Here is a 27,254-nt window from a genome sequence, read left to right on the forward strand (position 1 = left end):
CCGGTTTCTCCACTCTCTCCACATTAAACTTATAGTTTTTTTCTATTTTACCTTACAGTTTAGCAATAGCTGTCGCATGCATCCATTTAGCTGTAATTCTCCTTCCTTGCTCAGTTGGGGACTGCCTAAGACATTTGAAAGAATGCAGAACCATTAACAGATGGGGTGGAATTTTCCAACCCCGGTGCAGTGGGGCAGGAACAAACATTCACTGACTTTGGCAGGACTGGAAGATCCTGCTGGTTGGAAGAGCTGTCAAATTCTCCCTTGGTGAACAAACATACACAATCAGCTTTCAGTAAGGAATCCCATTGACTTGCCTTCCCTAGCAAGAAACGGGCCCAGATTCCTATGGTCACTATTTTGATAATGGAATGTAAGTAACATGTGGCTCTCCTATATCCAGATTGCACTTAGACTTACTATGAATCTTCCAGATTTACAAGATTTCTTGCTTGATTTTGAGCTTGTTGTGTGTTCATAAATAAATGTGAGAGCACAGTTTGCAGAGGGAAAGCAGAAAGAAAAAGAAAATAAATCCCTATTATTTCTGTGTTTCCAATGAAGACCTACCTGGTAGGTAAGAACAGATCACAGCTGGAGAGTTTGGAGATATCAAAGCAATTATCACTTCAAATTTACCTCAGGCCTTGCTTCCTGCAGTTTGAAGAGATCATCTGTTGGGCTGCTTAACTCAACTACGTGTACTAACTGAGCAAACAAGAAAAATACTGTGCTTACCAGAAGTGCTGACAATTCAAAACAAACCATTTTAACTTTACCATACACAAAAGCAAGAAATTAAATCATCATAAATGAAGCTGTGGATATGCACATTATTCTCTCATTATTAATATCACTGACAATACTTTGTTGCTGCTTCAATTCATGAGAAACTGACAGTGAAAACCTCACTCTAGAGACTTGAGACTGACACTCCTCAGCAATACTGAGGATGTGCAACACTATTGAATGTAATGCTTTTCAAATAGAATCTAAGCTAAGGCCCTACTGTTTTCTCCAATCTACATTTCTATTTGAAGAAGAGCGATGGAATTGTCCCCAGTGTTCTGGCCAATATTTGTCCCTTAGCCAATATCTCAAAAATAGATCACCTGGTCATTATCGCATTGTTGTTTGTGAATGTTTGTGCACAAACTGGTGAGCACATTTCTTACACTACAGGAGTTATACAAATGTAAGCCTTCCTTTAACATATGAGAACTTCCACCACCACACATCACAGTGAGGTCACAGTGGTGTCTCGCAGGATTGTGCGATGGAGCCAAAGGTGGTGAAGATGAGTCTTGGTTAGGTTACAATGTGCAGGTTCTGGGAACAATTATGGGTTGTATTTACATATTCTGTCACCTTGTTCCATGCCCACGTGGTAGCTGGTTGCCCATTGAGGGCCTCCTTCCTTCTGCTCACTCAATATGTGGGCACCTTGTATGGACCAAAAACAGGGGGTACCTCTCTCATAAGGAAGAGGCACGTATCTAGCTGAAACATCCAATATCTGAGTTTTAAACTAGAAAGGGTATCTTGTAGGGGATTAGTTGATTTATACAGCACAGGTCACTCTTGATTCTTCAATTATTCAGTCATATTGAGTCATTACTTTGTTTATTTGTGTTGAGTCCTGAGATTCACAAGCTTCCAGAAATGTAACAAAGCATTTGGCTCATGTCTTCCCAGAAAACGTGGATTTATGGCAGGTTGTTTAATTTTCCAGAATTTTGCCTTTCAAGCTAAAAACTAACTTTTTTACAAGGATTGCAGGTATTTTAAACATAAAAATGTAAGGCTGTTGTCAGCATTTCACACCCTCCCCCCCCCGCCCCCCCACACACACACACACATGCACACGCACACGCGCACACGCACACGCTAGCTCAGTCAGCTGGATGGCTAGTTTGTGATGTGGATCACTGCCCACAGCGTGGGTTCAATTCCCATACTGACTGAGGTTATTTGTAGCACCACCTCCTCAACCTTGGTCAGGCCTCAGGTTAAATCACCATCTGTCATAGCCTGTGATCATCTGGGCTGATAGCAGCCTTGCTTATCATTTTTTCAATGGTTTCCACGGGCTGAATTCCACCAGCTACCAGATAATAGGAGAAAGGACAGGCAGGCTGGTTAACTCTAGCACGGTGCCATCAGCTCCACTCCCTTTGTCTGTCCATCCACCCTTGCACTCTTTTCCTCCCATCCCATTGAGATTTTGTGGGTGGTGGGTGAGGTGACAGGTGGCACACCCGTGACCCAATGAAGACCCTTAGAGGGCAATTAGTGTCCAATGGAGGGCTCATTCTCAATGCTGCTTAAATTTAACAGACAAGGGGAATGGCGGAAAGGTCTGAACCCAACACAAAACTGGACAGGTTTAACCGTGCAGACTGTTAGTAAATGACAGGTGGGGACCAAAGGAAGAGATGCCTTCTTTCTTCCAGGGCTCTCTGTGCCAGCTAGAGACCCTCCTCCCTGAGTCCACCTCAGCCTATGCTGTAATCAACGTTCCCCCTCCCCACCCAGCATCATTGTTTGCAAGCCAGCCTCATGAGGGTTTGGGTTATCCACTGTTCAATCTCCTCCAGACCGCCTGCAATTCCTTTCGTGTTTGAACAATCCTGGTGTGGCACACAGCTTCTAGACTCCAATTGGACAGCAGTTCCATGAGGCAGGAGTTACTCCTGAAGATGGACTGAAGTCCCACCTCATACCAATTAAAGAGCCAATGCCCAAAAAATTCCAATGGCTTGGGTTGCCCAAGCAAAGGCTTTGAAATTCCCCTCCAAAATTGACACTGGGATGCAGGGAGCCTGCCCTCAGTGTATGATCCAGCCCTATGTTACTGAGTGGACTCCGCTGAAAAGGTTGATTTCCTTACATGGAAAATAGAATCCATTGCATGCTGTCATAGTTTTGGATTTTTACATTAGAAATGTTGTCAGGCTTTATCCAGCCAGTCATATCAAGATACCTCCTGCGATTTGGACAGAGGTGAAGGCCAAATACCACCTCCCTATCCTTTCAAAATCAGACCAAAATAAAATGCTGCACTCCCTTGATCAATAACAAATCATAGAATCCCTACTGTGCAGAAGGCCATTTGGCCCATTCAGCCTGCACCAACAACAATCCCCTACAGATCCTATCTCCATAACCACAAGTATTTATCCTGCCAATTCCCAAAAACTAAGGGGTAATTTAGCACGTCCAATCCATCTAACCTACACAACCTTGGGAGTGTGGGGGGAAGCCAGAGCCTCGGTGGAAACCCCGCAAGCACGGGGAGAGTGTGCAAACTCCATATAGGCAGTCATCTGAGGCCAGAGTTGAAGCCAGGTCCCTGGTGCTGTGAGGTAGCAGTGCTAACAACTGCGCCACCAGTCTTATATGTAGTCAGTCCTTAATAACAGCATATATTTATTCTGTAACACAAAATCTGCCACCACAATGGTCAAAGGGCAGCACAGTGGCACAAGTGGTTAGCACTGCTGTCTCACACTGCCAGAGACCTGGGTTCAATTCTCAGCTTGGGTCACTGTTGGTGTGAGTTTGCACATTCTTCCCATGTCTGTGTGGGTTTCCTCCGGGTGCTCCAGTTTCCTCCCACAGTCCAAAGATGTGCGGGTTAGGTTGATTGGCCATGCTAAATTGCCACTTAGTGTCAGGGGGATTAGCAGGGTAAATACATGGGATTATGGAGATAGGGGCTGGGTGGGATTGTGGTCGATGCAGACCTGATGGGCCAAATGGTCTCCTTCTGCACCATAAGGATTGTATGGTTCTAATTAGCACCTCAGCCTTTCTGTTGTGCTTTCGTCTTTAATCACTCATGCTATAGTCATGCTGACCATAATTACGTTCTGTTTTATTTGTTTATGAATTTTTCTTTTGGATATATTTTGTGGCCTTGGGTTTTAACTACACATCTGCTTCTTCCAGTAATAGAAAACTGCAACTTACGGCCTCTCGCCTAGGATTTAAAAACTATTGTATATCTTTAATATTACTCTTCACATTTCCTAGTGTTGTTGAAACTCTGTGCACATGAGAACATTTCTTCCCAGTGACATCTCCCCCAAATCCAGCAGTCCTGCCTGATCAGGGGCAAATCAAAAATAAGCTAATGCATTCACATTGGGGAATATCCTTCTTATCGCAAAGAAACAGCAGCAGCTAGTTGTGAAGAAAATACATCTTCAAATAAGATTACAGTCAGCCGTAGCCCCAGAAGGTTCCATGAGCACAATTAAAAATCTGACCAATTGTCTACAACCTCTTTGTGGGGCAAATGCTGAATAAGGACAGCATCAAACTGTAACTCCCAAAAACTAACATACACGATCTGAAAACTATTAGATGCGTTGGGATGTTTTGTTATGTTAAGAGTGTACATAAATGCAATTTGTTGTTATGTCTTCACACTGTAGCCAGTGGAAGGAAGTAGCACTCAGGTTGATTTTAACAGCTTCCAGACTCACCTTGTCGGGTTGGAATTAATTACTTCCGCCCACTGCAAAAAAGCTGGAATTGTCTTGTGAAATTTTAATGAACTGACTCATGCTGAAGCACAGACTAGTGGATTCAAATACTGAAGGTTCATATACAAGCCACTAAGTAATACAGGCAATGATGGGAGGGGATATAGAACAGCAATAAACTCTCATCCTCTCTGGCTTGGTTGAATCTGAATTGGTGGCTTTATTGTAAATAGGAGGGATGATATGATTTGTGTAAACGCTGTAATTAGGAAAATGGGGGTGATCAAATTTACGATGCAGTGAGCAACATTTTATCTTCCACATTTTCTTTGAACTGTTGTTATGGCTGTTCTGCTTGGTGACACTTGTTTTCATTTCCCCTGCCTGACCTCCAACAACAACACCACCACCCCCACCCCCCCCACCCCCACCCCCCACCCCCACCCCCCCCACCACCACCACCCCACCCCGCCCCACCACCACCCCACCCCCCCCACCACCACCCCACCCCCCCCCCCACCACCCCCCCCCACCAACCGCCCCCCCCCACCACCACCACCACCCCCACCCCCCCCCCCACCACCACCCCCCCCACCACCATCCCCCCCCCCCACCACCACCCCCCCCCCCACCACCACCCCCACCCCCCCCCACCACCACCCCCACCACCAATCAGGGCTACCTTCATGATCTACCCCTACTAGACACCCCCGATAAACCCTCCCTGCACCTCACCCCATCCCCATCAGGGCGTCCACTCAGACCCCATTCCCCCTCACCACCATCCAACTGATTGGGTTGTCCAAAGGCTACTGCTAGTGTGCCAGGTAGGCCCACCCATCCATCTCAATGCCCCAGGGGGCCTTAGTGCCCTCCCCCACTCCCCAAGTGTGACCATCACACCAAGCTACTGTGAGTGGAGACCGGTAGCATTTTCACCATCATTACACCATATCCAAAGGCCTGCATGCTAAAGCATATTTGAATTATTTAAATACTACTTTACATATGCTAATCAGACTCAGGTCCTTTCTGGGTGCTAAAATATTTCTTACTATCAGGAAGGGCCGGGACTCTCACAAACTGTTTGGCACAAGGTGCAAAACAAATTTTCAGGCCCACACACAATTTACAAATGGTACAGCGAGGTTGGAGAATAGACACTCCAATGTAAGTTTATTTGTTTGTTAGTGTCACAAGTAGTCACATTAACATTGCAAAGTTACTGTGAAAATTCTCTAGTTGCCACACTCTGGCAATGCACCTAACCAGCACGTCCTTCAGACTGTGGGAGGACATGGGAGCACTCGGGGAAACTCACTCAGGCAAAGGGAGAAAATACACACATGCACGCACAAATGTTGTTTCCAGCTTAATTCCTTTGGATTAATTTTGAAAAGCGAGATGGAATGCTGCTGGAAGAGAATGAAAGATATTTAACAGGTCAGCTGGTGTTATAGCCACTGATAGATTTTCCAAGAAAGAATGAGGAGAGGCAATGTAAACTAGCTCCACATTTTAAGGGAGTGCAGGAACAGAAAGATTTGGGGATTGGGACAAACAGATCGCCAAAGGTGACAGGAATCACAGAACTGTGATGACACAGGAGGCCATTTGGCCCATCATGTCTTTACCAGCTCAGTTAACAAGCTTCCTGATTTAGTGCCATTCCCCTGCCTTTTTCCTCATACCCCTGCACATGGAACTTTAATAGAAACAATCTAACGCCTTCTCGATTGAACCGCCCTCCCCCACACAAGGCAGTGCATTCCAAACCCAACACCTCCCCCCCAGCCCCCTCCACTAGCTACATAAATGAGGTTTTCTCACATCACATTTGCTCCTTTTGAAAATCACTTTAAATCCATGCCCTCTCTTTCTCTATCCTTTCACGATCGGGAACTTTTTCTCCTTGCCTGTCCTGTCTCCCATCCTCAGGATTTTCAACATCAGGAGGAGCTGAGATAGCTGTTTCTTAAAAAAGTGAAAGCCTTGACTTTAAAAATAGAAAAATAGTATTCAAGGATGGGGAAGTCATTCTAACCTTTTATAACATACTTTGATGGGGCAGTGCGGTAGCATAGTGGTTAGCACTGCTGCTTCACAGCTTCAGAGACCTGGTTTGATTCCCGGCTTGGGTCACTGTATGTGTGGAGTTTGCACATTCTCCTCGTGTCTGCGTGGGTTTCCTCTGTGTGCTCCGGTTTCCTTGCATGGTCCAAAGATGTGCGGATTAGGTTGATTGGCCATGCTAAATTGACCCTTAGTTTCCTGAGATGCATAGGTTAGACGGGTTAGTGGGTAAATATGTAAGGATATGGTGGGATTGTGGTTGGTGCAGACTTGATGGGCCAAATGGCTCTTTCTGCACTGTAGGGTTTCTGTGATTGCTCTCAGCTGCAGTGTTGTGTAAAATGTTTGGCATCACACTTTAGGAAGGATAGAAACCTAGGGGAAGGTTTATAGGAAAATAATCAATTGCTTACCACAGAGGGAATTGATCCATTTAACAGCACAGAAGGTTAAGGAATGACTAAATTGAAGGGTTCAAAATTATAAGGGTTTTTTGATGTCAACAGACTGTCAGTAACAAACAGACTCATGTACAACAGGCAAGAGGGACACCCCATTTTGCTTAGATGCAGCAAGTTGTTATGACATGGAATACACAACCAGAAAGGGTGGGGAAAGCAGATTCAATAGGAATGTTCAAAATGGGAATTGGATCTAAAGGAAACATTTACAAGGCTATGGGGAAAAGAGCAGGGGAGCAGGAATAAATGCACAAAGAACTGGCATCTGCACAAGAAGTCAAACAGCCTCTTCCTGTGTTAGAGTCCATACACTACCAGAATATACACATCTGAATCTCAGACCCAAAGCCTTGGCTTCTCAGGGAAACAGAAGTCTTGAAGTAAAAACTATAATGAAGACATCGAAGCTCACACAAATCCTCTAAATCTAATTACATTACTGCAACACTGCAACGTAGAGTTTCCTCCAGGTGTGTCTGCTGACTGCCCAGAGGAAACAGCTGCCTTTGTATTGCGTTTATTTTCTCTCTGGGTCGATAACCCAGGGGAAATTCGGGTGCAGGGAGGCGGCTTGTTCAACTGGAGCGAGGAAATGGAAATGCAGCTGCAGGCCGAAGGGTCTTGCTGCACCTTTACTCCTGACCAATCAAAGCCTTCTGACTGCTGCTGGCAAGAGCCAATCAGAACCTCCCATCACTGAGAGTACTGAGATGTCCCTGGAGCCACTCAGGTGAGGCTCTCGCACCGACAATTTGCAAATTTTTGTACAAAACTATAGAAAATGAGGAGGGGGAGGGAGGCCAGGAGCTCCTCCTCTCACTTTACTCTAATGCCAATATTCTTACACTGACTATGGGTGTTGGCTCACTAATAACCACTTTGGAAACACTAGGAAAAGAAAGAATGTACATTCACAGCACCTTGCAGGACATCCCAAAGCAGCCATTGAAATACTTTAGAACTGAAGTTATCTGCTGTAGTGTAGTTAATTTGTATACAGCAAGTTTCCTCACACAGCAATGTGATAGCAGATTGTTTTTAGCGTTGTTGCTTGAGGGTACACATATTACAAACTTGTGCTTCCTACGTGATGCATATAACTGTTCCTATATTACAGGAAAGGATGTCCCAAGGCATTGGGGAGACCATGCAGATGCAATGAATGAACATCGCTTGACAGTCACCACGCAAGTGTTCTCTTCCTCTTGGGGAACACAGAACATAGAACATTATAGTGCACTACAGGCCCTTCGGCCTTGATGTTGTGCCGACCTGTGGAACCAATCTAAAGCCCATCTAACCCACACTATTCCAATATCATCCATATGTTTATCCAATGACTATTTAAATGCCCTCAATGTTGGCGAATCCATTACTGTTGCAGGCAGGGCATTCCACACTCTTATTACTCTCTGAGTAAAGAACCTACCTCTGACATCTGTCCTATATCTATCATCATTCAATTTAAAGCAATGTCCCCTCGTGATAGCCAGCTCCAGCCGGGGAAAAAGATTCACACTGTCCACCCTTTCTAGCCCTCTGATCATCTTATATGCCTCTATTAAATCACCTCTTAATCTCCTTCTCTCTAACGTAAACAGCCTAAAGTCCCTCAGCCTTTCCTCATAAGATCTTCCCGCCATACCAGGTAACATCCTGGTAAATCTCCTCTGCACCCTTTCCAATGCCTCCACATCTTTCCTATAATGCGGCGACTAGAATCGTACGCAATACTCCAAGTGTGGCTGCACAACTTCAGCAGTCATGGACATTCAACCTCTGATCTTTGGGTAAATGTTCTCCAAGACAGCCTTCACAACACACAACAATGCAGAATCGCTGAGCAGAAACTGATAGCCAAGTTCCACACACATGAGGACGGCCTCAACCGGGATCTTGGGCTCCTGTCACACAATCTGTAACCCCACGACTTGCCTGGGCTTGTAAAATCTCACTATCAGTCCTGTCTGGAGACAACACACATCTCTGTAACCTGTGCTTAACCCTCTCTCCACTCACATTGTCTGTACCTTTAAGACTTGATTACCTGTAAAGACTTGCATTCCTACCATTATCTTGTAAATTGGGCTTGTGTCTTTATTTGCTCTGTTTGTGAAAGCAAGTCCTCACTCACCTGATGAAGGAGCTTGAGGCTCCAAAAGTTAGTGTTGCCAAATAAACCTGTTGGATTTCAAACTGGTGTTGTGAGGCTTCTTATTGTCCTGTATAACAGAGCAGGGCTGAATCTACGATGTCCACCATCTGAATACAATTTACAGCATAGAACACAATGCTCTGGGTGCAGCTAAGCAGAGGAAAAATCCTTCCAAAATACTTTTTAACATCTGCTTTGATAATTGGAAACATATTTTGCATGTTAGAACTTCCAACTCTGTGAAAAAAAGGAATCTGAAAATGTTTGCAACTTTTTTCTGGAGAGCGGTATCAATTGTTAAATATTTAAAAAATGTTTTTTTGTCTCCTGATCTGATTTGTTTTCGTAAGAATTGAACCATTGAAGAGTTTTTTTATCCATTTTCGGAACTCTCGTTCCATACCTCGACATTGCTGATCTAATTTTGTTGATTATGAGAATGAATGGAAGGAGATCAGGCACCCCAGAAATTTACTGCTGGATTTATGTAGGCTTGATCTGGAGGAGGCAAGGAGAGGGTTTGGAGGATGGTGAGGGCATATGAGTGGGGAGCGGGTGTGAGTGGGGAGGAGGGGCTTGTGAATGGGGAGGAAGGGTGTGTGAGTGAGGAGGAGTTACAGGTGAGTGAGAGGAGAAGTATGAGTGGGGAGGAGAGGTGTGGAAGGGGAGGCAAGGGGAGGGGAGGTGTGGAAGGGGAGGTATGAGTGGGGAGGGGAGGTGTGGAAGGGAAGGCATGAGTAGGGAGGGGAGGTGCCAATGGACATATGAGCGGGAAGAGGAGGTGTGAGTGGTGATGTGAGTAGGGAGAGGGTGCGTGCAAGGGGAGGGTGAATGGGGAGAGGGGTATGACTGAGTGGGCAGAGTGGTATGACTGAGTGGGGAGGGGGTGTGAGTGAGTCAACAAGGTGTGTGGGTGAGTGGGGAGAGAGAGAGAGAGAGAAAGCAAGCAGGAGGGGATGTGCGCACACAAGGGATTGAGTAAGTGCCAGAGAGATAAACAGTATCTAAAACAACAACGACCAAGTCCCAGATAAGTGAAGCAGGCTTTCGAACAAGGCTGTCTCAGGGTTTACACGGCCCAACAGCGTCAGTATTTACCCAGATCAGCGGCCTCAGTATTTACCAACTCCAGCAGCCTCCGTATTTAACCACTCCAGCAGCCTCCGTATTTAACCACTCCAGCAGCCTCAGTATTTGCCCCACTCCGGCGGTCTCAGTATTTACCCCAGTCCAGCAGCCTCAGTATTTACCCCACTCCAGCAGCCTCAGTATTTACCCACTCCAGCACCCTCAGTATTTACCCCACTCCAGCAGCCTCAGTATTTACCCACTCCAGCACCCTCAGTATTTACCCCAGTCCAGCAGCCTCAGTATTTACCCCAGTCCAGCAGCCTCAGTATTTACCCCAGTCCAGCAGCCTCAGTATTTACCCCAGTCCAGCAGCCTCAGTATTTACCCACTCCAGCACCCTCAGTATTTACCCCAGTCCAGCAGCCTCAGTATTTACCCACTCCAGCACCCTCAGTATTTACCCCAGTCCAGTAGCCTCACTATTTACCCACTCCAGCAGCCTCAGTATTTACCCACTCCAGTAGCCTCAGTATTTACAAACTCCAGCAGCCTCAGTATTGACCCCACTCCAGCAGCCTCAGTATTGACCCCACTCCAGCAGTCTCAGTATTTACCCACTCCAGCAGCCTCAGTATTTACCCACTCCAGTAGCCTCAGTATTTACCCACTCCAGCAGCCTCAGTATTTACCCCAGTCCAGCAGCCTCAGTATTTAGCCACTCCAGCAGCCTCAGTATTTACCCCAGTCCAGCAGTCTCAGTATTTACCCACTCCAGCAGCCTCAGTATTTACCCACTCCAGCAGTCTCAGTATTTACCCACTCCAGCAGCCTCAGTATTTACCCACTCCAGCAGCCTCAGTATTTACCCACTCCAGCAGCCTCAGTATTTACCCACTCCAGCAGTCTCAGTATTTACCCACTCCAGCAGCCTCAGTATTTACCCACTCCAGCAGCCTCAGTATTTACCCCAGTCCAGCAGTCTCAGTATTTACCCACTCCAGCAGCCTCAGTATTTACCCACTCCAGCAGCCTCAGTATTTACCCAACTCCAGCAGCCTCAGTATTTACCCCAGTCCAGCAGCCTCAGTATTTACCCCAGTCCAGCAGTCTCAGTATTTACCCACTCCAGCAGCCTCAGTATTTACCCCAGTCCAGCAGCCTCAGTATTTACCCCAGTCCAGCAGTCTCAGTATTTACCCAGTCCAGCAGCCTCAGTATTTACCCACTCCAGCAGCCTCAGTATTTACCCCACTCCAGCAGCCTCAGTATTTACCCACTCCAGCAGCCTCAGTATTTACCCACTCCAGCAGCCTCAGTATTTACCCACTCCAGTAGCCTCAGTATTTGCCCACTCCAGTAGTCTCAGTATTTACCCCACTCCAGCAGCCTCAGTATTTAACCACTCCAGCAGCCTCAGTATTTGCCCACTCCAGCAGCCTCAGTATTTAACCATTCCAGCAGCCTCAGTATTTACGCCAGTCCAGCAGCCTCAGTATTGACCCCAGTCCAGCAGTCTCAGTATTTACCCACTCCAGCAGCCTCAGTATTTACCCACTCCAGCAGCCTCAGTATTTACCCACTCCAGCAGCCTCAGTATTTACCCACTCCAGCAGCCTCAGTGTTTACCCCACTCCAGCAGCCTCAGTATTTACCCACTCCAGCAGCCTCAGTATTTACCCCACTCCAGCAGCCACAGTATTTACCCACTCCAGCAGCCACAGTATTTGCCCACTCCAGCAGCCTCAGTATTTACCCCACTCCAGCAGCCACAGTATTTACCCACTCCAGCAGCCACAGTATTTGCCCACTCCAGCACCCTCAGTATTTACCCACTCCAGTAGCCTCAGTATTTACCCACTCCAGCAGCCTCAGTATTTACCCACTCCAGCAGTCACAGTACTTACCCACTCCAGCAGCCTCAGTATTTACCCACTCCAGCAGCCTCAGTATTTACCCACTCCAGCAGCCTCAGTATTTACTCACTCCAGCAGCATCAGTATTTACCCCAGTCCAGCAGCCTCAGTATTTACCCACTCCAGCAGCCTCAGTATTTACCCCAGTCCAGCAGCCTCAGTATTTAGCCACTCCAGTAGCCTCAGTATTTACAGACTCCAGCAGCCTCAGTATTTACCCACTCCAGCAGCCTCAGTATTTACAGACTCCAGCAGCCTCAGTATTTACCCACTCCAGCAGCCTCAGTATTTACCCACTCCAGCAGCCTCAGTATTTACCCACTCCAGCAGCCTCAGTATTTACCCACTCCAGCAGCCTCAGTATTTACCCACTCCAGCAGTCTCAGTATTTACCCACTCCAGCAGTCTCAGTATTTAACCCAATCCAGCAGCCTCAGTATTTACCCACTCCAGCAGCCTCAGTATTTACCCACTCCAGCAGCCTCAGTATTTACCCACTCCAGCAGCCTCAGTATTTACCCACTCCAGCAGCCTCAGTATTTACCCCACTCCAGCAGCCTCAGTATTTACCCCACTCCAGCAGCCTCAGTATTTACCCACTCCAGCAGCCTCAGTATTTACCCACTCCAGCAGCCTCAGTATTTACCCCAGTCCAGCAGCCTCAGTATTTACCCCACTCCAGCAGTCTCAGTATTTAACCCAATCCAGCAGTCTCAGTATTTACCCACTCCAGCAGCCTCAGTATTTACCCACTCCAGCAGCCTCAGTATTTACCCCAGTCCAGCAGCCTCAGTATTTACCCACTCCAGCAGCCTCAGTATTTACCAGGCCCAGCAGCCTCAGTATTTACCCACTCCAGCAGCCTCAGTATTTACCAAGTCCAGAAGTCTCAGTATTTACCCACTCCAGCAGCCTCAGTATTTACCCACTCCAGTAGCCGCAGTATTTATCCCACTACAGCAGTCTCAGTATTTACCCACTCCAGCAGCCTCAGTATTTACCCACTCCAGTAGCCGCAGTATTTACCCACTCCAGCAGCCTCAGTATTTACCCACTCCAGCAGACTCTGTATTTACCCACTCCAGCAGCCTCAGTATTTACCCCAGTCCAGCAGTCTCAGTATTTACCCCACTCCAGCAGCCTTAGTATTTAACCACTCCAACAGCCACAGTATTAACCACACTCCAGCAGCCTCTGTATTTACCGACTCCTGCAGCCTCAGTATTTACCCACTCCAGCAGCCTCAGTATTTACCCTACTCCAGCAGCCTCAGTATTTACCCTACTCCAGCAGCCTCAGTATTTACCCACTCCAGCAGACTCAGTATTTACCCACTCCAGCAGTCTCAGTATTTCCCCATTCCAGCAGCCTCAGTATTTACCCACTCCAGCAGCCTCAGTATTTACCCACTCCAGCAGCCTCAGTATTTACCCACTCCAGCAGTCTCAGTATTTACCCACTCCAGCAGTCTCAGTATTTACCCACTCCAGCAGCCTCAGTATTTACCCACTCCAGCAGTCTCAGTATTTAGCCACTCCAGCAGCCTCAGTATTTACCCACTCCAGTAGCCTCAGTATTTATCCCACTCCAGCAGCCTCAGTATTTACCCCACTCCAGCAGCCTCAGAATTTACCCACTCCAGCAGCCTCAGTATTTACCCACTCCAGCAGCCTCAGTATTTACCCCACTCCAGCAGCCTCAGTATTTACCCACTCCAGCAGCCTCAGTATTTACCCACTCCAGTAGGCTCAGTATTCACCCACTCCAGGAGCCTCAGTATTTACCCCACTCCAGCAGCCACAGTATTTACCCACTCCAGCAGCCTCAGTATTTACCCACTCCAGCAGCCTCAGTATTTACCCCAGTCCAGCAGTCTCAGTATTTAGCCACTCCAGCAGCCTCAGTATTTACCCACTCCAGCAGCCTCAGTATTTAACCACTCCAGCAGTCTCAGTATTTACCCACTCCAGCAGTCTCAGTATTTGCCCACTCCAGTAGCATCAGTATTTACCCCACTCCAGCAGCCTCAGTATTTACCCTCTCCAGCAGCCTCAGTATTTACCCTACTCCAGCAGCCTCAGTATTTACCCCACTCCAGCAGCCTCAGTATTTACCCCACTCCAGCAGCCTCAGTATTTACCCACTCCAGCAGCCTCAGTATTTACCCACTCCAGCAGACTCAGTATTTACCCACTCCAGCAGCCTCAGTATTTACCCACTCCAGCAGTCTCAGTATTTACCCCAGTCCAGCAGCCTCAGTATTTACCCACTCCAGCAGACTCAGTATTTACCCACTCCAGCAGCCTCAGTATTTACCCACTCCAGCAGCCTCAGTATTTACCCCAGTCCAGCAGCCTCAGTATTTAGCCACTCCAGCAGCCTCAGTATTTACCCCAGTCCAGCAGTCTCAGTATTTACCCACTCCAGCAGCCTCAGTATTTACCCACTCCAGCAGCCTCAGTATTTACTCACTCCAGCAGCTTCAGTATTTACCGCAGTCCAGCAGCCTCAGTATTTACCCACTCCAGCAGCCTCAGTATATACTCACTCCAGCAGCATCAGTATTTACCCACTCCAGTAGCCTCAGTATTTACCCACTCCAGCAGCCTCAGTATTTACCAACTCCAGCAGCCTCAGTATTTACCCCAGTCCAGCAGCCACAGTATTTACCCACTCCAGCAGTCTCAGTATTTACCCCAGTCCAGCAGACTCAGTATTTACCCACTCCAGCAGCCTCAGTATTTACCCACTCCAGCAGTCTCAGTATTTACCCCAGTCCAGCAGCCTCAGTATTTACCCCACTCCAGCAGCCTCAGTATTTACCCCAGTCCAGCAGTCTCAGTATTTACCCACTCCAGCAGCCTCAGTATTTACCCACTCCAGCAGCCTCAGTATTTACCCACTCCAGCAGCCTCAGTATTTAACCACTCCAGCAGCCTCAGTATTTACCCACTCCAGTAGCCTCAGTATTTACCACACTCCAGCATCCTCAGTATTTACCCACTCCAGCAGCCTCAGTATTTACCCACTCCAGCAGCCTCAGTATTTACCCACTCCAGCAGCCTCAGTATTTACCCACTCCAGCAGCCTCAGTATTTACCCACTCCAGCAGCCTCAGTATTTACCCACTCCAGCAGCCTCAGTATTTACCCACTCCAGCAGCCTCAGTATTTACCCCACTCCAGCAGCCTCAGTATTTACCCACTCCAGCAGCCTCAGTATTTAACCACTCCAGCAGTCTCAGTATTTACCCACTCCAGCAGCCTCAGTATTTACCCACTCCAGTAGCCTCAGTATTTACCCCACTCCAGCAGCCTCAGTATTTAACCACTCCAGCAGTCTCAGTATTTACCCACTCCAGCAGCCTCAGTATTTACCCCAGTCCAGCAGCCTCAGTATTTACCCCACTCCAGCAGCCTCAGTATTTACCGACCCCAGCAGCCTCAGTATTTACCCCACTCCAGCAGCCTCAGTATTTACCCTACTCCAGCAGCCTCAGTATTTACCCACTCCTGCAGCCTCAGTATTTACCCACTCCAGCAGCCTCAGTATTTACCCACTCCAGTAGCCTCAGTATTTATCCCACTACAGCAGTCTCAGTATTTACTCACTCCAGCAGCCTCAGTATTTGCCCACTCCAGCAGCCTCAGTATTTACCCACTCCAGCAGCCTTAGTATTTAACCACTCCAACAGCCACAGTATTTACCACACTCCAGCAGCCTCTGTATTTACCGACTCCTGCAGCCTCAGTATTTACCCACTCCAGCAGCCTCAGTATTTACCCACTCCAGCAGCCTCAGTATTTACCCACTCCAGCAGCCTCAGTATTTACCCACTCCAGCAGCCTCAGTATTTACCCACTCCAGCAGCCTCAGTATTTACCCCACTCCAGCAGCCTCAGTATTTACCCTACTCCAGCAGCCTCAGTATTTACCCACTCCTGCAGCCTCAGTATTTACCCACTCCAGCAGCCTCAGTATTTACCCACTCCAGCAGACTCAGTATTTACCCCACTCCAGCAGCCTCAGTATTTACCCCAGTCCAGCAGCCTCAGTATTTACCCCAGTCCAGCAGCCTCAGTAATTACCCACTCCACCAGCCTCAGTATTTACCCCAGCCCAGCAGCCTCAGTAATTACCCACTCCAGCAGCCTCAGAATTTACCCACTCCAGCAGCCTCAGTAATTACCCAGCTCAACAGCCTCTTATATCACCTTCCAGGGTTGGCGTGTTTGATTCTATTCAATCTCCACCTTGCCAGTTGAAAAATGGAAAGTAGCAGGGCCTTTTACCCGAGTCGGTGTGGTGCTACCAGGCCTGGGAGTTTCCTAACTCTTACTACCCAACACATTTGTGAAAATCCAGCCTTAATTGTGACTGTCAGAGGAAGAGAGCATTATAAACAAAACTTTCAATATATTGAATTAAGATATCCTAAATCACAACTATTTACTGGATCTAATTCATGTTAGCACTTCCCAAGAATCTGTGTAGAGAATCTGTGTTGGAGAATTTTCTTCTTTAAGTCCTAATGTTCAATATCCATAACTCTGATTACTTCACCCCAAATCACCCCCCCCCCCAACTATTATACAAAAGGATGTTCTTATGGTTCAAAAATCATATCTGAAAGTAATCTCACTTTGATATGAATTATACTGATGCCATGTGACATCATTGCGCTGTAAGATTCTTATTTATTTCAGTGTACATCCCATTGAGACAGAACCCTTGTTTAATGATATCAGCTTGTTTCTGTCTCTTTGACTCACTCTTCATTTTTATCAGTGTTCTTGGTCTGTTATGCTGTCTGGCTGACAAATGGTGAACAGAAATAATTTCAATTTATTTTTCCTCACAGTGCATTACATGCTTCTCCTGACTGGCTGAACTAACTTGTTACTGGGACCATGGCCTTGACTGAATGATTAACAGGTTAATAATAAAGAAGAAAGGAAGCTCAATGCTACTTATTTTATTCATACTGAACTGAAAAGACAATATCAGCTTTTTAGAGATAATAAAAAATATATTTACGGTTGGGTTCGCTGTGGTTCTGTCACTAGCAACTTTGACTCTGAGGCAGGAGGTGCTGACAATATAGTCCAATGCAATGCAGTGGTGAGGGAGTTCTGCACTGTCTGAAGTGCTGTCTTTCAAATGAGATGATGAACCAAGTTCCCATCTGACTGCTCAGGTGGACGGGAGAGATTCCATGGCACTATTTGGAAAAAGAACAGTGGAGTTATCCCCAGTATCTTGACGTATATTTATCCATCAATCAATATCACATTGTTGTCTGTGAGAACTTGCTGTGTTTTCTATATTACTAAGTGACTACATTGTGAAAAGTTCTTCATTGATTGTAAAATGCTTGGTGATGAAGGATGCTGTCTACTTATCATCTTACCAAGGCCAGGGAAAAGAGAATGAAGGAATGAGTCTTAACAGCAGCACTCCAGTACACTGCTAATTGGGCAGCATCTTAAAGAACAAATAACAAAGAACAACCCAGCACGGGAAACAGGCCCTTCGGCCCAACGAGCCCGCATTGCCATCTTAACAAAGCATTTTCCTACACCTACCTTGACCCGTGTGTATGTGTATGGTACCCCTATTGTAACCATATTTAGGGACAATTTGTTACAGCAATCAGTCTAAGAGCACATCTTTGGGGCGTGGGAGGAAACCGGAGCACCTGGAGGAAACCCACGCAATCACAGGGAGAATGTGCAAACTCCCACAGACACTGGCCCAAATCCATGTATCTGCACAGCTAGCAGTGATAGTCACTGAGCTGTTGTGGTGCCCATCTGCTGGTCCAGTTTTAAGCACACACATCAACGCGAAGTACTAGGCCACTCTCGAAACATCCAAGAGCAGCCCATGCATGACCCCCGAGTGCATGCCCCTCATTAGGCAACAACCTCCCCAACAAAAGGCTGTAGGTTCAAACTCACTCCAGAAACCTGAGCACGTGAGACACACAAACACTTCAGTGAATATTGTGAGAGTGATGTAGGTACCTTTGGAAGTGATGTGTGTTTTTACAAGAGAGCCTGCCATCTCAAATTAAAGCAAATGATCTCACAGAAACCATTACAAAATAACAGGGGCTTCCCATTCAATAGTCATCCCACAGCCAACACCACTACAATAGATTGTGTGGCGTTTATCAGATTGCAGATTGTGGGTATCTATTGGTGTTTTGGACTTGGCTGCCCTTCATTAGCTGTAAAGCACTTTACAATGTCCCAAGGTAACTATTTCTCTTTCTCTCACAAAGCCAGATGGAGGATAAATGTTCTTCTAAGAATAGGCTCCAGGTTGCTCAGAGGTATGAATGATCCAACAAGGATTGAACGAAACCAAATCTAAGTAATAAGAGGGTAGCACTCTTGTCAGAAGGTTTAGTTCATCTTACAGTCAGAGCCGACAATCCGGTGCACCACTAAGGGTGCACTGCATTGTCAGAGGCACTGTCTTTCACAGGCAAAACTAAACAATGACCCTGTCCATTCTCTCCAACTGAAGCAAAAAATCCAAAGGCTTGCCCTCAAAAGTAGGGAGTTATATCATTGCCTCGAACAATATTTAGCTCTCTGTCAACTTTGATTATCTAGTCATTGGTACAAATTGGACACGGAGCAGTAAGTGGGAGGCCAATAATAGGCCACAATTATTGACGTAATCACCACAAGGCTGATCTTAATATTCATTAGTTCATTTAAATCTGTTTCGCAAACCTGGGACACTATCATCACTAGGTTTCCGATCTTGCTAGTGAATGTTCACAGCAGCGGGAATTATAGAAAGTCCCAGCAATGGGGACCTGATGTGATGGCCTCACTGGTGGGTCATTAAGGCCCCCAGAGGTCAGGGACGGGGGTGGGGCGGGGGGGGGAGGCGGCAGTCCAGCCTGGCATAAATTGGGCACACAAACTACCAGTGTGGCACATTGGTAGTGCTCACCGGGCAGTGCCAATGGGGCAGGACTTGAGGGACCTCAGAGTCAGGTGGGGCTGGACCCAGACCGGGAGGTGGGGAGAACATTGCAGGGGAGGGAAGGGAGGAAATCTGCATGGGGGGCTGGGGACAGCAGCAGGGGATTGGGGCTGGCCTTCAGAGGTTTGGACAGGCTATTGGGAGGCCAGTGATAAGGGAGATGGGAAAGGGGTTTATCATACTGGGAGACTGGCGCATGCCTAATGGCCCCCTGAGCACTCTGCTCCCAGCCTCAAAACTCAGCTTGCCCAAAAAAAAGGTGGGAAAACCTCCCATTTTGCTTCCCAGTGGGCACTTAGAATTATTTTGGGAAAATCGCCCCTTTTGTTTGTGGGAGCTTGAGTAGAATTTGATGGCTGCATTTCCTACATTTCAATGTTTCACAAAAGTATATCAATGTCTTCAAGGCATTTTGAGTTTGACCTGAGCTTATTAAAGGTGCAATATCAATATGAGAAACAGCACCAATATTCTATCGCCACATCTATCGGAAGGGTTAAGTGACCTTGACCATTCTGTTTCTGTGTCTGACGATGACTCAAGTTCAACTGATTCTAGAATATTATCTGCTGAAAATGAGTTGACCACTTCAATACCAGGTTTCCAATCTGAGGAATGCATGAGCAGGAACTGGTCACTGAAAGATATGAGTTAGACTGAGAAGTTCATGCCTGCAGCTCAGACTCGGTGATATTTATTCTCGTTTCATAACGACAGTGCTGGACAAACTGTATAATCTGAATATCATTAAATCTGCAGCAGGAGCAAATAGTTTGACAAGGTACCTCACAAGAGGTTATTGCAGAAGGTCAGGGGGCATGGAGTTAGGGGTAGGGTGTTAGCGTGGATAGAGGATTGGTTGTCAAATCGGAAGCAGAGAGTGGGGGTTAATAGGTGCTATTCGGATTGGCGGTTGGTGACTAGCGGAGTGCCCCAGGGGTCGGTGCTGGGGCCTCAGCTATTTACCATTTATATAGATGATCTGGAGGAGGGAACCGAGTGCAGGGTGTCGAAATTTGCTGATGACACCAAGATTGGTGGAACGGCAAATTGCGCGGAGGGTGTGGAGAGTCTGCAGAAGGATCTAGATAGGCTGGGCGAATGGGTCAGGAAATGGCAAATGGAATTTAATGTTGGCAAGTGCGAGGTGGTCCACTTTGGCAGGAATAATGGTAGGAAGGACTATTACTTACATGGCAAAAAACTGCAGCAGGCGACGGTGCAGAGAGACCTCGGGGTCCTTGTGCATGAGTCACAAAAACCCAGCCTGCAGGTGCAGCAGGTGATCAGGAAGGCGAATGGGATGCTGGCCTTCATAGCGAGGGGGATTGAATATAAAAGTAGGGAGGTCTTGCTGCAGCTGTATAGGGCATTGGTGAGGCCGCAGCTGGAGTACTGTGTGCAGTTTTGGTCGCCGTACTTACGCAAGGATATTTTGGCCTTGGAGGGAGTGCAGAGGAGGTTTACTAGGCTGATACCGGAGTTGAGGGGGTTGAGCTATGAGGAGAGGCTGAATAAACTAGGCTTGTACTCGTTAGAGTTTAGAAGAATGAGGGGAGATCTCATTGAGACGTATAAGATGATGAATGGGATGGATAGGATAGAGGTGGAGAGGCTCTTCCCGCTCAGAAAGGATAGTAGGACTAGGGGGCACAGCCTCAAGATAAAGGGGGGCAGTTTAGAACGGAGTTGTGGAGGAACTTCTTCACTCAAAGGGTGGTGAATCTCTGGAATTCTCTGCCTGTTGAACTGGTGGAGGCTACCTCGCTAAATATTTTTATGACGCGAGTTGATGGGTTTTTGATAAGCGAGGGGATTAAGGGTTATGGGGAGAGGGCGGGAATGTGGAACTGAGACACGACAGATCAGCCATGATCTTATTGAATGGCGGGGCAGGCTCGAGGGGCTAGATGGCCTACTCCTGCTCCTATTTCTTATGTTCTTATATGTCAAATAATTGGCTGGCCCAGGACGTTTCATAATAACAAAATAAGAAAAATATTGCAGAAGTTTCATGTGAAAATCTATTCTGTATTACTGTCTAAAGCAGCCAAGAGATGGCAGTATATTCAAAAGCTAATATCATGACACAACATAGAATTAAATTTTCCAAACAAATAGTTCAAGAGAACGTACGGACTTATAACAACAATGGCAAGGTTAAAAGGGAAACTGGTTCAAATATTTGGACAAATACATCAGCCAAATGAAGAGCTATATTATTATATACATATGAACATAATCAAATCAAATGCACAGGACTGGTGTAAATATTATGGTCACAGGTAACACACAGGAATGGTGTGAATATTATCGTCACAGATAACACACAGGACTGGTGTAAATATTATAGTCACAGATAACACACAGGACTGGTGTAAGTATTATAGTCACAGATAACACACAGGAATGGTGTGAATATTATCGTCACAGGTAACACACAGGACTGGTGTAAATATTATAGTCACAGATAACAAGCAGGACTGGTGTAAATATTATGGTCGCAGGTAACAAGCAGGACTGGTGTAAATATTATAGTCACAGGTAACACACAGGAATGGTGTGAATATTATCGTCACAGATAACACACAGGACTGGTGTAAATATTATAGTCACAGATAACAAGCAGGACTGGTGTAAATATTATAGTCACAGGTAACACACAGAAATGGTGTGAATATTATCGTCACAGATAACACACAGGACTGGTGTAAATATTATAGTCACAGGTAACACACAGGAATGGTGTGAATATTATCGTCATAGATAACACACAGGACTGGTGTAAATATTATAGTCATTGATATCACACAAGACTGCTGTAAATATTATAATTACAGATAAACACAGGACTGGAGTGAATATTATAGTCACAGATACGATACAGGACTGGTGTAAATATGATAGTCACGGATAACAAGCAGGACTGCTGTAAGTATTATAGTTACAGACAGACACAGGACTGATGTAAATATTATAGTTACAGATAACACACAGAACTGGTGTAAGTATTATAGTCACAAAAAATACACAGGACTGGTGTAAATATTATAGTCACAGATAACACACAGGACTGTGTAAATATTATAGTTACAGATAACACGCAGGACTCGTGAGAATATTATAGTTACAGATAACACACAGGACTGTGTAAATATTATAGTTACAGATACACAGGACTGGTGTAAATATTATAGTTACAGATAACACACAGGACTGTGTAAATATTATAGTTACAGATACACAGGACTGTGTAAATATTATAGTTACAGATAACACACAGGACTGTGTAAATATTATAGTTACAGATACACAGGACTGTGTAAATATTATAGTTACAGATAACACACAGGACTGTGTAAATATTATAGTTACAGATACACAGGACTGTGTAAATATTATAGTTACAGATGGCACGCAGGACTGGTGTGAATATTATAGTTACAGATAACACGCAGGACTGGTGTGAATATTATAGTTACAGATAACACACAGGACTGTGTAAATATTATAGTTACAGATAACACGCAGGACTGGTGTGAATATTATAGTTACAGATAACACACAGGACTGTGTAAATATTATAGTTACAGATAACACACAGGACTGGTATAAGTATTATAATCACAGATAACACACAGGACTGTGTAAACATTATAGTTACAGATACACAGGACTGTGTAAATATTATAGTTACAGATACACAGGACTGTGTAAATATTATAGTTACAGATAACACACAGGACTGTGTAAATATTATAGTTACAGATACACAGGACTGTGTAAATATTATAGTTACAGATAACACACAGGACTGTGTAAATATTATAGTTACAGATACACAGGACTGTGTAAATATTATAGTTACAGATAACACACAGGACTGGTGTAAGTATTATAATCACAGATAACACACAGGACTGATGTGAATATTATAGTCACAGATAACACACAGGACTGTGTAAATATTATAGTTACAGATAACACACAGGACTGGTATATGTATTATAATCACAGATAACACACAGGACTGTGTAAACATTATAGTTACAGATACACAGGACTGTGTAAATATTATAGTTACAGATAACACACAGGACTGTGTAAATATTATAGTTACAGATAACACACAGGACTGTGTAAATATTATAGTTACAGATACACAGGACTGTGTAAATATTATAGTTACAGATGACACACAGGACTGTGTAAATATTATAGTTACAGATACACAGGACTGTGTAAATATTATAGTTACAGATAACACACAGGACTGTGTAAATATTATAGTTACAGATAACACACAGGACTGGTATATATATTATAATCACAGATAACACACAGGACTGTGTAAATATTATAGTTACAGGTACACAAGACTGTGTAAATATTATAGTTACAGATAACACACAGGACTGTGTAAATATTATAGTTACAGATACACAGGACTGTGTAAATATTATAGTTACAGATAACACACAGGACTGTGTAAATATTATAGTTACAGATACACAGGACTGTGTAAATATTATAGTTACAGATAACACACAGGACTGTGTAAATATTATAGTTACAGATACACAGGACTGTGTAAATATTGTAGTTACAGATAACACACAGGACTGTGTAAATATTATAGTTACAGATACACAGGACTGTGTAAATATTATAGTTACAGATAACACACAGGACTGTTTAAATATTATAGTTACAGATACACAGGACTGTGTAAATATTATAGTTACAGATAACACACAGGACTGTGTAAATATTATAGTTACAGATACACAGGACTGTGTAAATATTATAGTTATAGATAACACACAGGACTGTGTAAATATTATAGTTACAGATAACACACAGGACTGGTATATATATTATAATCACAGATAACACACAGGACTGTGTAAATATTATAGTTACAGGTACACAAGACTGTGTAAATATTATAGTTACAGATACACAGGACTGTGTAAATATTATAGTTACAGATAACACACAGGACTGTGTAAATATTATAGTTACAGATACACAGGACTGTGTAAATATTATAGTTACAGATAACACACAGGACTGTGTAAATATTATAGTTACAGATACACAGGACTGTGTTAATATTATAGTTACAGATAACACACAGGACTGGTATAAGTATTATAATCACAGATAACACACAGGACTGATGTGAATAATATAGTCACAGATAACACACAGGACTGATGTGAATATTATAGTCACAGATAACACACAGGACTGGTGTAAATATTACAGTTATAGATAACACAGGACTGATGTAAATATTATAGTTATAGATAACACACAGGACTGGTGTAAATATTATAGTCACAGATAAAACATTGAACTGGTATATATATTATGATGTGAAGATGCCGGCTTTGAACTGGGGTAAACACAGTAAGAAGTCTCACAACACCAGGCTACAGTCCAACAGGTTTATTTGCAACAAATGCCACTAGCTTTCGGAACTGGTTGTTCCTTCGTCAGGTGAGCGGGAGTTCTGATCACAAACAAGGCATATAAAGACATAAACTCAATTTACATGAATAATGATTGGAATGTGAGTCTTTGCTAATCAAGTCTTAAAGGTACAGTCAATTTGAGTGGAGAGAGGGTTAAGCACAGGTTAAAGAGATGTGTATTGTTTCCAGACAGGACTGATAGTGAGATTTTGCAAGTCCAGGCACGTTGTGGGGGTTACAGATAGTGTGACATGAACCCAAGATCCCGATTGAGGCCGTCCTCATTTGTGCGGAACTTGGCCATCAGTCTCTGCTCAGCGAGTCTGCGTTGTCGTGTGTTGTGAAGGACTGGTGTAAATATTTAGATAACATGTAGGACCCGTGTAAATATTATAGTTACTGATAACCCACAGGACTGGTGTGAATATTACAGTCACAGAACTGCTGTGAGTATTATACACTCAGGATGAAATGATTCCTCATAAAGGAGAGAGAGCAGGCTCAGATTGAGATGATGCAGGAGTCCAGAAATGCTTATTGGAAGCATCGTGAAGATCAGTGTGGAAGAGTCGGATCGTGATGTGACAAAAAAAGGCGGAATTTTACAAAATAAAATTCTAAGGGTATAATCATGTAAAAATCATTCCACGTGCTGAACAAATGAGAATGCAATAGAATTTCAGACCTGTTTTTTGGGTGAGATTAAAAATGCAATCTCATGGCACTTAGTGCAAACAAATTGCCAGGGTAAGATTCTTACCAGCAGGGCGATTCGAATCTGAGACCCGATCGCGATAGGCACAATTGTTGTGCTAGGCAGATACTACCAGGGTGCCAGGCGGATAATACCAGAGTGCCCAGTAGACGGTGCTTTGATGCCCAATAGGCAGTGCCAGAGTGTCAGTCGGGCAGAGCCAAGGTGCCCAGTGGGAAGTGCCAGGGCGCCAGTCAGGCAGTGCCAGAGTTCCAGTGTGGCACTGCCCAATGAGCACTGTCTGGCCCTGCCCCCAACAACCCAGGGGTTTCAATAGTGTGCAATCCCCCAGCAAGACCATCACGTCTGGTCCCCTTTGGTGGGGACCATATGTGGTTCTCGCCAGAGTGAACTTTATCCAGTGAGGTGGTAAAGGCAAGTAAGCCATGGCATTTGGAATATATCTTGATCTACATTTTATGAGGTAAGGCTATTATTGTCTTCCTTTAATTGAGCTGAAAATATCTAATCAGAGGATTCATGACACATTAGCGTCACTTACAGACAACCACTTGATGGACAAAAAGGTTATTTTGAAACTTCATAAGCAGTTTACTCTTTCAGCACCACAGAGACTGAAAGCACTGCTTCAGGGTGCAGGTACGCTGGATAATGGGTATAATGATCTCATGGAACAAATATCAGCCGGGAGTATATTTTGAGCAAGGCGGTATGGTCTACTATAAAAGAGATGGCCTAAAAGAGTGGAAAGGGCCCGGGAAAGTTATAGGGACAAATGGCAAGTTATAGTTATACTACAATATGGTAACATAACAGTACAAGCCCAGTCTTTGAGAGTAGTGGGAATTGAGTATGAATTTGGTGCATTTGGACAAGATGTAGAAATACAAGAAGCAGCTTGTATCTTACATACACATACCTTGAGCAGCTCTGATTAGACAGCTATAAACAAGAAGGAATCTGATGATCAGATAAGTAACAGTGAGGCAGGGGATGAAGCCGTTACTTCAAAGGCTCAGTTATCCGGAGTGGGCAGAATGGTATCATGTATACCCAAAGGGTCAACTGAGTGGAAGGATGCCATTATAATCAGAAGAGCAGGAAAAGCCTTTGGAAAATATAAACACTGGCTCAATGCCCAAGAACAAGAGTAGTGGGGGTATGGACCGTGCTACCGAGTGGGGTGGTGGAGGCGGGAACGTTGGACTCGTTTAAGGTTCAGTTAGATAGGCACATGAGTGAAACGAGGATGGAGGGTTATGGTAGGGGTTATTGAATAAGGGTTAGAACCTCGGGAGACACCGGAAAGGCAGGCTTGTGATTAACGTTTTTGTCTTTTCACTCCGCAGGTGGAGGTCCACCTCGTTGTCAAACGAGGGGCATGCACACGGTGGGTCGTGCGTGGGCTGCTCCTGGAGGTTCCGGGAGTGGCCTAGTACTTCGTGTCGGTGTGTGTGCTTGATCCTGGACCGGTAGACGGGCGCCGCAACAGCTCGGTGACTAGCACTGCTAGCTGTGCAGATACATGGATTTGGGCCTGTGTCTGTGGGAGTTTGTGCATTCTCCCTGTGGTTGCGTGGGTTTCCTCCGGGCGCTCCGGTTTCCTCCCACACCCCAAAGATGTGCTCTTAGGCTGATTGGTTTTACCAAATTGACACTATTCTCCCCTGAATCTGGCTAAGTCAGGGGTTCTATTTGTAGATACGCAGGGTAGAATAGGTGTAGGGTAATGCGGCGGCGCGGGCTTGTTGGGCCGAAGGGCCTGTTTCCCGTGCTGGGTTGTTCTTTGTTTGTTCTTTAACAAGGGTGCAAGCAAAAGCTCTAGATTGGGAAAATGGAGTAGAAAGATGGAAGCCAAAAAAGTGAGATTTAAGTTCTGAGAGTGAGT

General features: G+C 45.2%; 1 protein-coding gene across 1 annotated transcript in view; it reads right to left on the bottom strand.

The window, feature by feature from the left end:
- Window positions 1–17,316, bottom strand: part of LOC145343959 (tetraspanin-18-like) — a 41,832-nt gene extending 24,516 nt beyond the window's left edge. Inside the window, exon 1 of the mRNA XM_080190538.1 lies at window positions 17,204–17,316. The gene's annotated coding sequence lies outside the window, so the exon portion shown is untranslated. The remainder of the gene's footprint in view (window positions 1–17,203) is intronic.
- Between the last annotated feature and the right edge of the window lie 9,938 nt (window positions 17,317–27,254).

The sequence above is a fragment of the Carcharhinus amblyrhynchos genome, chromosome 6 (assembly GCF_965287045.1).
Source record: "Carcharhinus amblyrhynchos chromosome 6, sCarAmb.v2.hapA, whole genome shotgun sequence".
NCBI lineage: Eukaryota > Metazoa > Chordata > Chondrichthyes > Carcharhiniformes > Carcharhinidae > Carcharhinus > Carcharhinus amblyrhynchos.